Here is a 17219-nt window from a genome sequence, read left to right as displayed (position 1 = left end):
ATATTTGTGTGTGTGTATGTATAAATATACATAGGTATGTATATAAAATGCACAAATACGTGTTAATCAACTGTTTATATTATTGATAAGGATTCTGGTTAACCATAGGCTATTAGTAGTTCGGTTTGAGGGGAGTCAAAAGTTACATACAGATTTTTGGCTGCATGGGGATCAGTGCTCCTAACCCCTACATTCTTCAAGGGTCAATTGTACTTAAAAACCCAGCGGTTACTGCTGGGCAAGGGCAGGAAAATCTCTTCACTCCCTGTTTCGGGAAGAATTCAGCTGCAACTGAGTATGAAGAGGGTAGAAAATCTGACCTCTCTTCAGCCATCCTCCTTTGATCTTAGGGAAAACCATCTTTTGCTAGAAGGGAAGCAGGAAATAAACTTATGCCCAGGATCCTGCACTGGTACAAAAAAATGCCTAAGGCTGCTAGGAAAGTTATACTTGCTAAATGCCCACTGATAGAAGACAGGCTGCTATAGATAAGAAGGAATTCTGCCTGCACCCCAGAACCTACGCTGTGTGGAGGATGCTGTAGACCAAATGCTTGTGTCCCCTCAAAATTCCTATCTTGAAATCTTAATACCCAGTGTGAGAGAATTTGGAGGTGGGGCCTGTGAGGAATGATTAGATCATGAGGGTACAACCTCATAAATGGAACTAGCACCCATATCAAAGAGACCCCAGAGCACTCCCTCGCCCACACCCCCGGGTGAGGACACAGTAAAAAGACAGCCATCTGTGAAGTAGGAAACAATTCCTGACCAGACACTGACTCTGCTGGCACCTTAATTTTGGGCTTCCAAGCCTCCAAAACAGTCAGAAATAACTACTTGTTGTTTATAAGCCACCTACCCTGTAGCATTCTGTTCTAGCTAAGAAGGAGGGAGTTGTCTGCCACTGGAAGGGGAACTACAACACTGCAAAAGCCCCATCCTAAGAGTCCAGGGTACAGCCCTGTGTTAACACTGAGGATGGAGGCCAAGTAGAAGCAGCACTTCCTCCATAGAGCCACACACTAGCGTTCAAGTAACAAGTAACAACGGACTCTATCTTTGGAGGGCAAGAGCAAAGAGAGAAATGGGTGACACGGGTATACAGGAAAATCTTTGGGCAACCGCAGCCCCTACACTAAACCCAGGGTGTAGGGGTCTACCACTGGAATAATTTGAAGCGGGTGCAAGGAAATCCAGGTAAACTACTGAACACATTGAATCAAGCCCAATTTAACCACCTGATGAAAGGAGAGATAAACAATTTCTGAACATAAAGATCATTTACCTTGGTTTCTAGTATTCTTTCATACATAACTAGTCTGGAATTCAATTTTAAGAAATAATGCTCCCAAAGGCAGAAAAATATAAAAACTTTCCAAGACCTAATGAAATCAACTGACTCAGATGTGAGAACACTCAGAGAAGACTTTGAAGTGACTAACTTGTGATTACAGTGGGCCCACCTGGCCAATCCAGGCTGATTCCCCCATTTGTAAATCCTTAACTTGATTACGTCAAAGTCCCTTTCACCAAATAAGGTAGCATATTTACCAGTTCCAGTGATTAGGATGGAACCTCTTAGGGCAAGAGAGGAAGGCATTATTCTGCCTACTACACCTGACTTTCAAAATTTCGAGCAAGTTATTTCTTTAATTAAGTTACAGTTTCCCATCTTTCTTCTTGTTCTCAGCTCACTCTCTCCTTCCCTCTTTTCCCTCTTTCTTTCCCTCCTTTTCTCCTTCTAAAATCTCTTTCTTATTCTTCTTCTCCTCTCTCTACTTCCTCTGCCCCTAGGCATCTGGTTTCTTTTTATGTGCAAGTTTCCCTACCCTCTACTTCATGTCTTATTTTTAGCTACATGAATTCTTTTAAATCACTGATCTGCTCATTTCTCTTACACACATAAAATCCTTAACTGACTTCCTATTGCTTTCAAGGTGAAGTTCCTTAGCAAAGTTCTTTCATCACCTGTCCTTTCCCACCACCTTAGGCTCCTTTACTGGCCCTAATCACTCCTATCCACGTCCACTTACGTTCCAGCTATTCCATCCTGCTAGTGGGATTCCTGAATACACCACACTGCTTTGGGTGTGGGAGTCTGCACTTTCTGCTTTTCTACTTAAGGTTCCCATCCTCTCCTGGTCTGTTCTTCAAAAGCCATTGCTGACTTGACCTTTGACCAGGAGCCCCCCTGACTTCCTTACAGAGATAACCTTCTTTCCTATGGTCATATCTCATTTTATCATTTATATATCTTCTTATTACATGTATAATTCTAAGTATTAATTTACTTATGTATATTTTCTTTTCTACCCTTTGAGCATCTAGAGATCAGGAATCATCCATTCATTATCAGCATGTGGCCAGAATCCAGCACAGTGCCTAACACTTAAAAGGTGCTCAATAAATATCTGTATCTATCATTAGCATCTTCTCGAGATCCATTTTTTTAACATCTCTCAATATTTAAAATTTAACTTTCAGCAAGTATCTCAGTGTGAATCTATGTCTGTGGTTTTAAGAGTAAGATAATTCTCATATAATTAAGACTTCTCTAGAAAAAAATATTTCCTTCATGGTAAAACGAATTTTCTTTGCTCACTTTGGAAAAATGTCCTATGATCTGGAAGGTAGCATTCTCATAATAAGAGGACTGGATTGATTTATATATCCTGGATTCCAGTCTATTTCTCCTGCTTAGGTAAACTGGTAAGCAGGTCAGGAATTTGTAGAACCAGTGATAAATACTTTTGGGGTGAAGTTATAACCAGCATCTATTTATTTGTCTGTTCTTTACAATGTAATTTTCTGTGCTGTTTTCTGCTTAAGGTATTTCTGGAAATTGGGAGACACTTCCCATGAAATCTGAAAGTTATCCCAGCATCATCAAATGGGAAAATGTGGATGGAGCCCATAGAAGATGATACACAATATCATTCCAGTATTTTAAAGCAAGTGAAATACAGATAAAATGAACACCAAGAACAGCATTGAATGGAGAATGAGTTCATGACATGTAACAGAGGTAAGCAGAGAATGTGTTGTACAGTGGAAAGGAAAAGTCCTGTTTTGGTAAAAGATTAAGGTTCATAAAAGCAAGCATTATAACCCCTTAAAGCCAACAAACGTAAAGAAAAGAATCAATAGAAAATTTAAATGTTTTCTTATACTGTTTCTTTCTTCCTGATTCATGTCCCAGGCACAGGCATATAGTAAAAAAGAAAAAAAAAAACTTTATTTTCCTTCCACTGCCCATTCAGACCCACTCTGTAGGGTTATTTGCTCTGCTACTCAGATGAAATAGAGAGGAAATCCCGTGACTTTTTGGTCACTCTTAGGTGATCACTTCTCATCACAAAGGAAAGTCTCATTTCAGCAATTAAAATGTCTAGTCCGTGTAAGATCTAAGATCATGTAAACTGAATCTAAGTTAGAGCTTCTCCTCAGCCCCAGCTATATAGGTTGTTACCTGAAGGGGGAAAGGGCCTTGTGGGTTCCTTCTCTATTTCCTGTGTTTCTTTGCAGGTCCTACATAGGTGGTCTAACTTTAGAATGTGAAATAGTTGGCAAATATTGTCTTGGGGCTTTAGCCAAAACAGAGTCAGAAATAGTTCAATTTTAACATCCTGTTGCATATCCTTGGTAGCACAACTAAAACATGATTTTCATACAGCTTTCAACTCCATATATTGCAAGCTGAGATGGAGAATCCAGGAGCAGGAACTAGAATAATAAAGTAGGCACGTTTACATGCTTTACAGGAAATACCTAACCACACATGTCACAATCAACTGTACTGTTTTCTAAACTTTCCCACCAACTTACCCTGAATCACTGAGAAAGAAGACAGACCTCTGTAGGTTATGAGGTCTTAGTCTAAAAAGGCATTTTCATTTATGGTATTTCCTAATAAGTGTGTGTTTTACTAATTCAAGCACACAAACTTCGTACTCTATACCATAATGTCTCTGCTTATTTTAGCATAAAAATTACTAGCTTCTTCTAACATTTTCTTAAAATTGATTCCCTAGGGATATATACCTCATTTAACCTTTAATTCCAGTTAAATTCTAGCAAAATGTCATATTCCCCAGTTTGATAACCATGAAACCTGTAGAAATAATGGTATTCATGTAATTTAAAAGGATGCTTTTGGACTTTGGTTTTCTTGTGTTTCCCCTTATTAATATTAATATTAATATTAATGACAATTCAAGCTGTTTTTAGCAGAGGATTTTTTTTTAAGATTTTATTTATTTATTTGACAGAGAGAGAGAAAGATCACAAGTAGGCAGAGAGGCAGGGGGTAGCAGGCTCCCCCTGAATAGAGAGCCTGATGTGGGGCTTGATCCCAGGACCCTGAGATCATAACCTGAACAGAAGGCAGAGGCTTAATCCACTGAGCCACCCAGGCACCCCAGCAGAGGAATTTGAATTCCAAATCAGAGGTGAACAAATATTTGTTGGCAGTAAACATATTACCCAAATAAATACCTGAAAACTTTTATAGACATTGTTTTTTCCTTAACCTGTCTTCTTAACATGTCCCATTACGGTCTCTGATTAGTCTCCAGTTTCTGGAAGCACTCAACTTAAAATAGAAATAAGAATATCTTTGGAAAGGGAAAGGAACCATTAGAAATACAACTGTTTTACTAGTTCAAAAGAAAACTGGTCCTGCAAGAGAACCAAGCTAAAAGTAGTATTGAGTTGAGAGTTCACTTACAAATACATTTTATGCCAGTTTCTTGCTATTCCTATTGTGGATTCATTTACCCATTATACTTATGTATAGTTTTCCATCCTTAGAACTCCAACTACCATAGGAATGGGTATATCCCTGCATAATTCTATGAGCTCAAAGCTGATACTCTGGTGAGACAGATACTCGAAGATAAGTAGAAACTATTCAGCTCTATTTCAGTTAAAAAAAAAAAAAAGCTGACTCATGTCATTCTAAGATAAATATCCCTGAAGAGTTATTGGTGAACACCACACTAGGAAGTGAATGGCTATATGACCTACCTGCAAAACTCGAGCTAGAGTCAAAGAGGGTGAATAAAAAAATAAGCTATGTTTAAAAAACAATGGGCCTCAAAAACCCATGAGATTAAACCTGAAACTGGTGATATTAATAGTTTACCACAGTGAGAAGTGAGCTCACAGTCTAGAACAGTATTTTCGAAGTTTGAATCTTCAGGTTTTCTGTATCAGTGTCATAGTTGAGGATGGGGTTGACCAGCTTGTTAAAATACAGTTTTCTACGCCTTACACTAGACCTATTGAATAAAAATTTGAGAGTTGAAACTACCTGTAGGAGATCCGTATTGATATTGAAGCTTGAGAACCATTGGATTAGGATCTAATAGATGAATAATATAAAGAGGGGGAAATTATGAATCTGATAGTAAATGAAATTAGTAATAGCAAAAAGATAAATAGTTCACAATTCTCACATCTGTAAAGTTCTGAAAACCAAAAACCTTCAGTTTACTTTTTTTGTTTATTTGTTTTGTGGTATATTTAAAAATAATTCCTGGCATGATCTAGATGTATTTTTGGCAAAAATTGACCTATATTTATGTACAATCACATAGCCTCTATTTATCCTACTTTGTATGCATGTTTGGGTTTTGCTGCATAGTTACTCTGGAGTACCCCAAATGGGGTTCAGTATATAATATAAAGTAGATGCACCATAGTCTTTCGCTCTCGCTCTCTCTCTCTCTCTCTCTCTTTTTAAGAGAATTCTGAATTCTCTTTTTTCAAGAGAGAGAGAGAGAGAGCACGTGTGCCTGTGAGCAGAGGAGCTGGGGAGGCACAGAGGGAAAAAGAATCTCAAGCAGCCTCCATGCTAAATCTCAGTGACGCTGATGAGATCAAGACCTGAGCTGAAATCAAGAGTTGGACACTTAACTGACTAAATCACTCAGCTGCCGCAGGATGCACCATATTCTGAATTCAGAAACACATTTGGCCCAAAGAGTTTCAGATAACGGAATAGGTACCTCCAGTTGTTCAAAAACTTCTCAGTTACTAGAAGATAATGCACTTATATTAGCCTGAACTTACAGCAAATATTAAAGGGAACATTTGTGAAATGCAAAGAGGAGAGGGCGAAAGAGATGTGGGGAGAGACTTTGGGCTAAATAGTATAAATAGATAGATAGATAGATGATAGATAGATAGATAGATAGATAGATAGATAGTGTAGTTCTGATACTCTGGGCGGAGAGCAGGAAGGAGAAGGAAATGGGGTGTGCTCCAGACTGCAGAGCATCTCTGAGAAGTCTCAGTCAAGACAATATGGAGTCCTTGAACAAAATTTCTCATTAGAGGAGTCTTGTGCTGGACAAAAATATCCTGGTTCTCATGCCCCTGTCACACTTATTCATTGACTGGGAGTAGCCTGCGTACTAGTGTAGCCATAACATGAATGTCTGGGCAGATCTGAAGGTACAGCAGCTAGTCTCACAGCAGGTTTTCTTTAAGAAAATCTGGGTGAGGGGCGCCTGGGTGGCTCAGTGGGTTAAAGCCTCTGCCTTCGGCTCAGGTAGTGATCCCAGGGTGTTGGGATCGAGTCCCACATCCAGCCCTCTGTTCAGCAGGGAGCCTGCTTCCTCCTCTCTCTCTGTCTGCCTCTCTGCCTACTTGTTATCTCTATCTGTCAAATAAATAAATAAAATCTTAAAAAAAAAAAAAAAGAAAATCTGGGTGGTATATTCAGTGGCCTTCACAATTCCTGACTTACCAGATGGAGCAGAGCAGCCCAGCAGCTGGGAGCTTTACTTAGTAATAGAATGTTGCAGCAAAATATACTTCGTTGTTCCATAAACTTCTGTTTTACTGAGTATTTTTATCACGGAATCTAACCATTTTCTATCGAATACCATTCACATTCACATTTCTAATTGTCTTTCTCCATATATATTTGTCAAACCACTGGTCATCATTTAGGATTTAGAAAATATGATTGCTATGGGTTATTTCTTTTTTCTTTTCTTCTTCTTTTTTTTTTTTTTTGTTTGTTTTTTGACCTATCCTAGTCAGCCTTGAGGAGAAAAAATATATCAAAGGAACTGTTGGGCTCTAGATCATCTGGAGAAATCTTGAAACATTTGGCTTTCTGCTTTAATTCATTCTGCCCAGTCCATTGTTGTTGGGGGAAAAGAGGGGTCAAAACCATCTTTGTTAATAAGGACCATAGCCAAATGGCCCCATCCTTTTCCCTGCATGGACTCTGTGGTCTCTGCCTCCCCATCTCCTGAGATGCGCCTGAGCTGAAAGAACCATTTGGTTGTTACAAACCAAGATTAGTAAATAAAAGTAGATTTTATAAAGTTTGTTACTAACCCCACCAATCTAGGTGTTACATGTATCCTCAGAACACAGCTTGGTCTTTTTCTTTAGAGCCAGATAATGCAGAATTTCCCAGAGTAAGTCTTTTGATGTACTGCCATTGCTTGACAAGATTAGAGAGATAAATTGGGACTCTGTGCTGACTTCTGTTGATAAAACACAGAAAATCCTCTATGTTTTAGTCGGGTCCTTTCATAAACTAAACATTTATAGAGACAATTTTTTTCTTTTCTTTTATCTTCTTTTTTAATAAACTATCTTGTTAATGATGTTTATGTTCTGCCCTATTTTCTTGTTTCTTGGCTGTTTCAAAATAGTGGTCGTCTTGAAAATCAAATATAAAAAATTACTTAAGAACTTAGTGTCTGTTCTCATTTTGGTTCTCCTGAGTACTCTTTGGGGTTTAGGTATGAGAAAAGATGGGAAAAAAATATTCACTAGTCGGTGCCCTTGCCTCAGAGTTCAATTCTATTTGTTCTCAGAGATTTTAGCATCACACTCATTACTTATTTATATCTTCCCTCTTTTTTTTCCACTTTGCAGATAATTGCTACTTAATTGATACTGCCTCTATGCAAACCTAGTCACAAGACACATTGCTAAATAGAAGAATCATTAATCTGCGGGTATGTTGTAGATTTCCTTAAAAGGTTGGCTGGAATAAGCAAAGTCATTAGCAGTTTATTTGCAACAGTGCACTTATGAAAAGCTCTGTGGAGAACACATCAACAGTCTGTATGTAACTGAGCAATTAACACAGGACTCCTGTACTTTGGGGTGTTAGGATGGGAGTAAACAGAAGCAGATGTGAAGTGTTTGTACTGTTAACATGCATGGTCTGTCTGACATATGCAAATACCACTCATGCTTACAGAACCTGCAACCCCTATTGTACTGTGACCTTACTGATGAAGCCCTATGACAGAAGTACTTCATTTGCACTGGGTGTTATTAATTATTAACAGGCCAATACCACCTTTCCTTGTTATTGGAGCCTAGCAGAAAGCCAGGTAATAAAGCATCACAAACAAGTTGATAACACTCTGGTTCCCAGCTTGCCTTGGCGACTGCTCTCTTGCCAATAGAGAAAATAAAGAACAATTAAGGCCAGAGAGAGCAGAAAGGGTCTCAAAAGACTGACAGATGGGATCACCTGTGCAATCCAGGCATAAGTTTGAATAGTTTTCTCCCTGGAACTCAGGTAAACCCTGTGATGATCCAGTGGTTTCTATATGAAGGCAGGAGAATTCTGGTCCTTGGACAGGTTTGTACATAAGAACTTAATTTACCATTTTTTCCCCTTCCTTGTCAGGGAGCTGGAAAATTGTTGCTGACTAGAACAATTAAAATTAGAGGGAAATGGCATGATTTTCTGTCCTCGTATCTTTAAAGGACATGTCAGATACCTCACCTTTCATATCACTTGCATTCTAGAAAAGAGGCAACTTTTATGGTGTAAAATGTAATTCTTTCCACCTCACTGTCAGTAAATGCTGAGATGTCTCATTGTTAAAGAAATAGGAAGCATTCCTAAAGTCATATACGCATCTCAGAAATGTTAATACTTCATTACAAAAAAAAACTCCAAAAGGATTATTCTAGAGCCTTGTTATTCTGTAAATGGGAATCCTATTCATGGGTAGTTTGACAAAAGACAAGTGGTTGATATTAACTACTTAGGATTTTTTTTTAATTCTCTAAATTACAGTACAATATGCTTTTAGAAAAAGAATACAGTATATTTTAGGATGATGAGGGGAAACTTACCCTCAGTTCATTTTATAAAGAACAGATTTTTGTGATCATGCATTGCTGGATATATGTATATACTCTGGACTTTGAATGTTTTCCTGTGGCTGAGCTAGACATAGCCTAAGTGCATCATGTTAGAATGAATTAATTTGAACCATTAGTGCATTCTGCTGTAAATATCCTAACATTTGCTCTGATCTTATACCAAAACTCTGGTTGTCCATCATCTTTTTCTGTAAGCACCTTACATAGAACCTGACTAAGCTATTAAGGTAAGGGGTTGAAACAATATATCTTAGAGTTACTGAATTGAAATCTTTTTTTTTTTTTTTAAAGATTTTATTTATTTATTTGACAGAGAGAGACCACAAGTAGACAGAGAGGCAGGCAGAGAGAGAGAGAGGGAAGCAGGCTCCCTGACAAGCAGAGAGCCCGATGCGGGACTCGATCCCAGGACCCTGAGATCATGACCTGAGCCGAAGGCAGCGGCTTAACCCACTGAGCCACCCAGGCGCCCCCTGAATTGAAATCTTATCTGCTCTATAAAACTTAATCAACTAAATGAAATAGGAAGTAGACTGCTCACTCCTCAACTTCATCCTATAATGCAATTCTCATACTTGAGGGGAAATCACAATTCTAAGTCCTATGCACAGTGTAAATCTTCCTTTCTCGTAACCTTAACAATATTGTCTCCATCTTTATTTAATTTGAGTACAGCCTATATTTTTCTAGGTTTTCATATTGCTGTCTGGAATAAAGGAGTTTTTTTGTTTGTTTGTTTTTGGTTTTTGCTAGTCATGTTCTAAACATACTAAGTAAAACATTTAATAAAATAGAATCTATTTTATTTATTAAAACAGTACTTTAATTTTAGGAATATAATCTATCAAGTAAGAAACATTTTCCATGAAAAGGGTAAGAGGAGGAGTGAAAAGAAGTAAGAAAATTGTAAAAGTGAATAAGAATTCATGTTGTTCAACATACTTTGCTTTGAATGCCTTGATATTTAAGCTGGTATATGTCCTAATAGAATAGGAATTCTTGGAAATGTTTATGATCTAGAGGATCTATTAACTGTGGTGAGATAAGATAGATCTCAGCATTCTGAGTCTTGGAATTAGGTGCCTGGTTCCTGAGCTCTGGTGGAATGTGTAGAGAGGAGATGAGAGAAAATACCCGGGGTCTTTCATGTTTCTCTGTGTCTTGGGAGAAAAGCCTTTGTTTTAGACTAAATTTTTAAGGATGTTTGTATGGAAACAGACTTGGAAGATAGAAATGGTATTCCCTCTAGAAGAAGAGGCAGTTGTGGTTGCTGTCTGGTATAATGAAGATAATGTCTCCTTCCAGGGCATAGTCAGGCATGCTTACTATCCATTATAAAAGATTTGGGTTCCCAACTTCAGAGTTCATCTCCTGCAGCACAATCCATTGCATGTGCAGTTATCTTCTAGCCCTCTTTGGTTTGCTCTGTGAGAACTTGGTCTCAGTGCCCAGTACAATCTATGTTGATTTTCATGCTGGTTGTTGTGCTATGAGTAATTAAGTTCTTTGACCTGGAAAAAGATTTCTGACATCTATGACGGGGACTTATAAAACTGTGGCAGGCTAACTTGTTAGCTCCCAAATAGAGTAAAATCTCAGACCCTTCACAGTTCTGTACAGTTTGATGGTGGGATACTGACAAAGACACACTTTCTGGACGAGGAAAAGTTAGGGCCTTATGGGGCAATTAACGGTATTTGAGGGAAACCCATAGGAATCAATAGTAAACAGAGTAGCCTAATTGTATGGCCAGTCTGGCAGTAAATGATCCTTTTTTAAATTGTCTATTAATGAGGAAATGTTAGGGAGTTGTTTGTAGGCCAGGTACCAAGAGGTACGCTCATAGACGGATGTATGAATGGTGGCCTGATTGTTGCTAACTCTTCCCCTATGGTGAAGGGGAAGGATTCCTTGACAATACAGCAGTCAGTCTTAGGTCTGCCCCACTATAACAGCTAGCAACTATTACTATGAGTCATCCTGAATAAATAGAATTTTCCAACCCATTTCAGATAATAACTAAAGAATGTACACTACACTGGGCTGAAAGAAGGAAAATCCATGAATAGTATAGGTAGGACCTAGGGAAATTTTAGAACATTATCTGGCTTACTAGAGAGGTAAAGGGGTGAGAAGGCTGTCATTCACTGCTTGTTAAGAAGAAAATGGCAACAACTAACAGTTTTGTGACTCAGTCTCTCCATAGTCTAGCATGACTAACTTAGATCCACTCAGAGATGACCGTAAAAGGTCTCGAGGTTTTTTTTGTTTGTTGTTTTGTTTTGTTTCCTGTTGTGGGTCATGGCTGCCATAAGGGAAACTAAGCCCCCTCAGGGAGATTTCCTAGACAGATAAATTCCCTTGAGAAACCATAGATGAGACATTGACTAGACTTTGGACTCTTACTGTCTTGATTGGGCTAATGATACCAATGGAATTCACTCACTGGAGAATAAAAACCGACACAAGGAATTTTAGGTAAATTATCACAGTCAGCTCTGACACCATGGGGATCTCCCCTAGCCTTTTTGTTGAAACTAGGTATGAACCTAAGCTATACTATTTTGTCAGTAGGATAGCAAATGATATAGATTAAGATGGATTTTATTTTAAAATGACATAGATTAAGATGGATTCACAGTTCTCTACTGGTGCAAGTCAATTCCAAGTGAATCAAAGCGTACAAACCTGACAGCAACAATCTCAAAGCAGTGTGTCACTGGCTACTAAATCAGAGGGTCCCTAAAGCTAAAATATTCATGTAACTGATAATGAAGTTGGTTGATAAAGGCCTGTGGTACACTGCTAACATTGGAATTTTGTTTGGTTGAGCCACGAACAGCCACCATGTCACTAGAAACCTAAAGTAAATGTGCCTTACTTAATAGAACAACAGTACTCTCATCTTCCACATTTCCTTTCCCTCCTTTCCTCTCTAGCTTAATCTCAGCTGCTTTACAAAGAAAGATAATGGGGGGGGGGATTTAAGTTTCCTTGTCCCCAAGGGGGACTGAAGTCCATATTTATTCATCCTAGTAACCTGAAAAACTTTGGAGAGGATAAGCACTCAAATTTTTATAGCTCTGTTTAGTACAGGCAGGATTGTATTGTCCTATACAGTCCCATGGTGGGGAAATGGATGCCCAAATTCAACTAATGGGGTTTGGGCAAGATTTGCAATGGGGAAAGGAAGTTAAAATGAAGTTGTATATGGGACCCTTTGGGTTAATTCAATGTACCGTTGTTGTGGCTTCCCTTGCTGGATATATAATTGATATTAATGTTTCACATGCTTGTACTATGAATGTTCATAAAGTCCTGGGGGATTTTTCTGATCAGTAAGAGCCACATCTGGAAAAGTACTAGTGGGACTCATAAAATACTTCCTATTATCTCTCTCTGTCATCTCTGCAAACTAAAATAAAGCTACTGGCTATGTGCCCTGAGTGGTGCCCTAAATTCACAGAGCTTCCCCTAAAATATCTGGGCCTAGTTCATTGATGATTCAGATGATAGAAACCTGGCAGTGTCTAATAAGCAACTCTGGCTCCTCAGCCTCAGTGCCAGCCATATAGAACCAAAAAATGATGTGGTTATTTCTCTCTTTGGGTGGAGCATAAGAGAGTTCTCATAGCTCTAGCCATTACTACCCTTGATGAACCTAGTTATAGATTGAATGATTCTTGGACTGTTGCCTAGATGTTTGCTCTGCCACTTGGAAAACTATAGTCTGGCAGATTGTAGGAATCTTTATGCCAGATTGACTAAAACTGGCCCTTGACACCCCTCTCAGGGTTATCAGTGGTACCTTACCATTGTTGACACTTTACAGATTATGCTATTGCATTTCCAGTCCAATCAGCCAACTTTGGCTACTAATAGATGTCAGGTTTTCAGCTTTCCAGTTCATTTGCAGTTTGACAATCATGTAACTCTTACCACAGAAGCCAGTGAACTAGAGTTGATAACAAGGTTTTGATGTTCTTCCATGTACTTGACCATTCTCAATCATCTGATATTGTTGATTTTTAAAATAGCCTCATAAAATAATTGAATTCAAATCTCTCTGACTTTAACTCCCTCACCTCATCCTGGTCCACACAGTTTAAAAAGACACTTTGGTCACTGAATGTGTCTTTCTACATAAATGGATCATCTTCTCTTGGCCACTTCCTGGATAATTGTCATAATGATCAGGACAAAATGGGGGGTTTATATAAACCTATTATGAAAATTCAGATTTCTGAGCTATTTCTAGGCATAATGAATTTTTCTTGCCCCTAATGGCCACCTCAGGATGGCATGGTTGGTAACCCTTTTGGTGGCAGCCCAGCCAAAAGGGGACCTAATGAATTCTAACTTAATTTTGGTCAGCTACTTGGCTTATCTTATTAAATTGACATGGTCTTAGAACATAAAGATAATAAGTAGTTGGTTGAGTATACTTCTTGGTGTGTCCTCCTGCAATGGCCAACACACATCTAAGTGGGGGACATAGTTTGTTTTTTTTTTTTTTTTTTCCCTTTTTATTTATTTATTTTTTTTTCAGCGTAACAGTATTCATTCTTTTTGCACAACACCCAGTGCTCCATGCAAAACGTGCCCTCCCCATCACCCACCACCTGTTCCCCCAACCTCCCACCCCTGACCCTTCAAAACCCTCAGGTTGTTTTTCAGAGTCCATAGTCTCTTATGGTTCGCCTCCCCTCCCCAATGTCCATAGCCCGCTCCCCCTCTCCCAATCCCACCTCCCCCCAGCAACCCCCAGTTTGTTTTGTGAGATTAAGAGTCATTTATGGTTTGTCTCCCTCCCAATCCCATCTTGTTTCATTTATTCTTCTCCTATCCCCCTACCCCCCCATGTTGCTTCTCCATGTCCTCATATCAGGGAGATCATATGATAGTTGTCTTTCTCCGATTGACTTATTTCACTAAGCATGATACGCTCTAGTTCCATCCACGTCGTCGCAAATGGCAAGATTTCATTTCTTTTGATGGCTGCATAGTATTCCATTGTGTATATGTACCACATCTTCTTGATCCATTCATCTGTTGATGGACATCTAGGTTCTTTCCATAGTCTGGCTATTGTAGACATTGCTGCTATAAACATTCGGGTACACGTGCCCCTTCGGATCACTATGTTTGTATCTTTAGGGTAAATACCCAGTAGTGCAATTGCTGGGTCATAGGGTAGTTCTATTTTCAACATTTTGAGGAACCTCCATGCTGTTTTCCAGAGTGGTTGGACCAGCTTGCATTCCCACCAACAGTGGAGGAGGGTTCCCCTTTCTTCACATCCTCTCCAGCATCTGTCATTTCCTGACTTGTTAATTTTAGCCATTCTGACTGGTGTGAGGTGATATCTCATTGTGGTTTTGATTTGTATTTCCCTGATGCCGAGTGACGTGGAGCACTTTTTCATGTGTCTGTTGGCCATCTGGATGTCTTCTTTGCAGAAATGTCTGTTCATGTCCTCTGCCCATTTCTTGATTGGATTGTTTGTTCTTTGGGTGTTGAGTTTGCTAAGTTCCTTATAAATTTTGGATACTAGCCCTTTATCTGATATGTCGTTTGCAAATATCTTCTCCCATTCTGTCAGCTGTCTTTTGGTTTTGTTAACTGTTTCCTTTGCTGTGCAAAAGCTTTTGATCTTGATGAAATCCCGATAGTTCATTTTCGCCCTTGCTTCCCTTGCCTTTGCCGTTGTTCCTAGGAAGATGTTGCTGCGGCTGAGGTCGAAGAGGTTGCTGCCTGCGTTCTCCTCAAGGATTTTGATGGATTCCTTTCTCACATTGAGGTCCTTCATCCATTTGGAGTCTATTTTCGTGTGTGGTGTAAGGAAGTGGTCCAATTTCATTTTTCTGCATGTGGCTGTCCAATTTTCCCAGCACCATTTATTGAAGAGGCTGTCTTTTTTCCATTGGACATTCTTTCCTGCTTTGTCGAAGATTAGTTGACCATAGAGTTGAGGGTCGATTTCTGGGCTCTCTATTCTGTTCCACTGGTCTATGTGTCTGTTTTTGTGCCAGTACCATGCTGTCTTGATGATGACAGCTTTGTAATAGAGCTTGAAGTCCGGAATTGTGATGCCACCAACTTTGACTTTGTTCTTCAATATTCCTTTGGCTATTCGAGGTCTTTTCTGGTTCCATATAAATTTTAGGATTATTTGTTCCATTTCTTTGAAAAAAATGGATGGTATTTTGATAGGGATTGCATTAAATGTGTAGATTGCTTTAGGTAGCATAGACATTTTCACAATATTTATTCTTCCAATCCAGGAGCATGGAACATTTTTCCATTTTTTTGTGTCTTCCTCAATTTCTTTCATGAGTACTTTATAATTTTCTGTGTATAGATTCTTAGTCTCTTTGGTTAGGTTTATTCCTAGGTATCTTATAGTTTTGGGTACAATTGTGAATGGGATTGACTCCTTAATTTCTCTTTCTTCAGTCTTGTTGTTGGTGTACAGAAATGCAACTGATTTCTGTGCATTGATTTTATATCCTGACACTTTACTGAATTCCTGTACAAGTTCTAGCAGTTTTGGAGTGGAGTCTTTTGGGTTTTCCACATATAGTATCATATCATCTGCGAAGAGTGATAGTTTGACTTCTTCTTTGCCGATTTGGATGCCTTTAATTTCTTTTTGTTGTCTGATTGCTGAGGCTAGGACTTCTAATACTATGTTGAATAGCAGTGGTGATAATGGACATCCCTGCCGTGTTCCTGACCTTAATGGAAAAGCTTTCAGTTTTTCTCCATTGAGAATGATATTTGCAGTGGGTTTTTCATAGATGGCTTTGATAATATTGAGGTATGTGCCCTCTATCCCTACACTTTGAAGAGTTTTGATCAGGAAGGGATGCTGTACTTTGTCAAATGCTTTTTCAGCATCTATTGAGAGTATCATATGGTTCTTGTTCTTTCTTTTATTAATGTGTTCTATCACATTGATTGATTTGCGGATGTTGAACCAACCCTGCAGCCCTGGAATAAATCCCACTTGATCGTGGTGAATAATCCTTTTAATGTACTGTTGAATCCTATTGGCTAGTATTTTGGCGAGAATTTTTGCGTCTGTGTTCATCAAGGATATTGGTCTGTAGTTCTCTTTTTTGGTGGGATCCTTGTCTGGTTTTGGGATCAAGGTGATGCTGGCCTCATAGAATGAGTTTGGAAGTTTTCCTTCCATTTCTATTTTTTGGAACAGTTTCAGGAGAATAGGAATGAGTTCTTCTTTAAATGTTTGGTAGAATTCCCCTGGGAAGCCGTCTGGCCCTGGGCTTTTGTTTGTTTGGAGATTTTTGATGACTGTTTCAATCTCCTTACTGGTTATGGGCCCACTCAGGTTTTCTATTTCTTCCTGGTTCAGTTGTGGTAGTTTATATGTCTCTAGGAATGCATCCATTTCTTCCAGATTGGCCAATTTGTTGGCGTAGAGTTGCTCATAGTATGTTCTTATAATTGTCTGTATTTCTTTGGTGTTAGTTGTGATCTCTCCTCTTTCATTCATGATTTTATTGATTTGGGTCCTTTCTCTTTTCTTTTTGATGAGTCTGGCCAGGGTTTTATCAATCCTATTGATTCTTTCAAAGAACCAGCTCCTAGTTTCATTGATTTTTTCTATTGTTTTTTTGGTTTCTATTTCATTGATTTCTGCTCTGATCTTTATGATTTCTCTTCTCCTGCTGGGTTTAGGGTTTCTTTCTTGTTCTTTCTCCAGCTCCTTTATGCGTAGGGTTAGGTTGTGTACTTGAGACCTTTCTTGTTTCTTGAGAAAGGCTTGTATCGCTATATATTTTCCTCTCAGGACTGCCTTTGCTGTGTCCCACAGATTTTGAACTGTTGTGTTTTCATTATCATTTGTTTCCATGAATTTTTTCAATTCTTCTTTAATTTCCTGGTTGACCCATTCATTCTTTAGAAGGATGCTGTTTAGTCTCCATGTATTTGGGTTCTTTCCAGCTTTCGTCTTGTGATTGAGTTCTAGCTTCAGAGCATTGTGGTCTGAAAATATGCAGGGAATAATCCTAATCTTTTGATACCGGTTGAGAC

This window comes from Meles meles, chromosome 10 (assembly GCF_922984935.1).
Source record: "Meles meles chromosome 10, mMelMel3.1 paternal haplotype, whole genome shotgun sequence".
NCBI classification, from domain to species: Eukaryota; Metazoa; Chordata; class Mammalia; order Carnivora; family Mustelidae; genus Meles; species Meles meles.
This window is presented reverse-complemented; position numbering follows the sequence as displayed.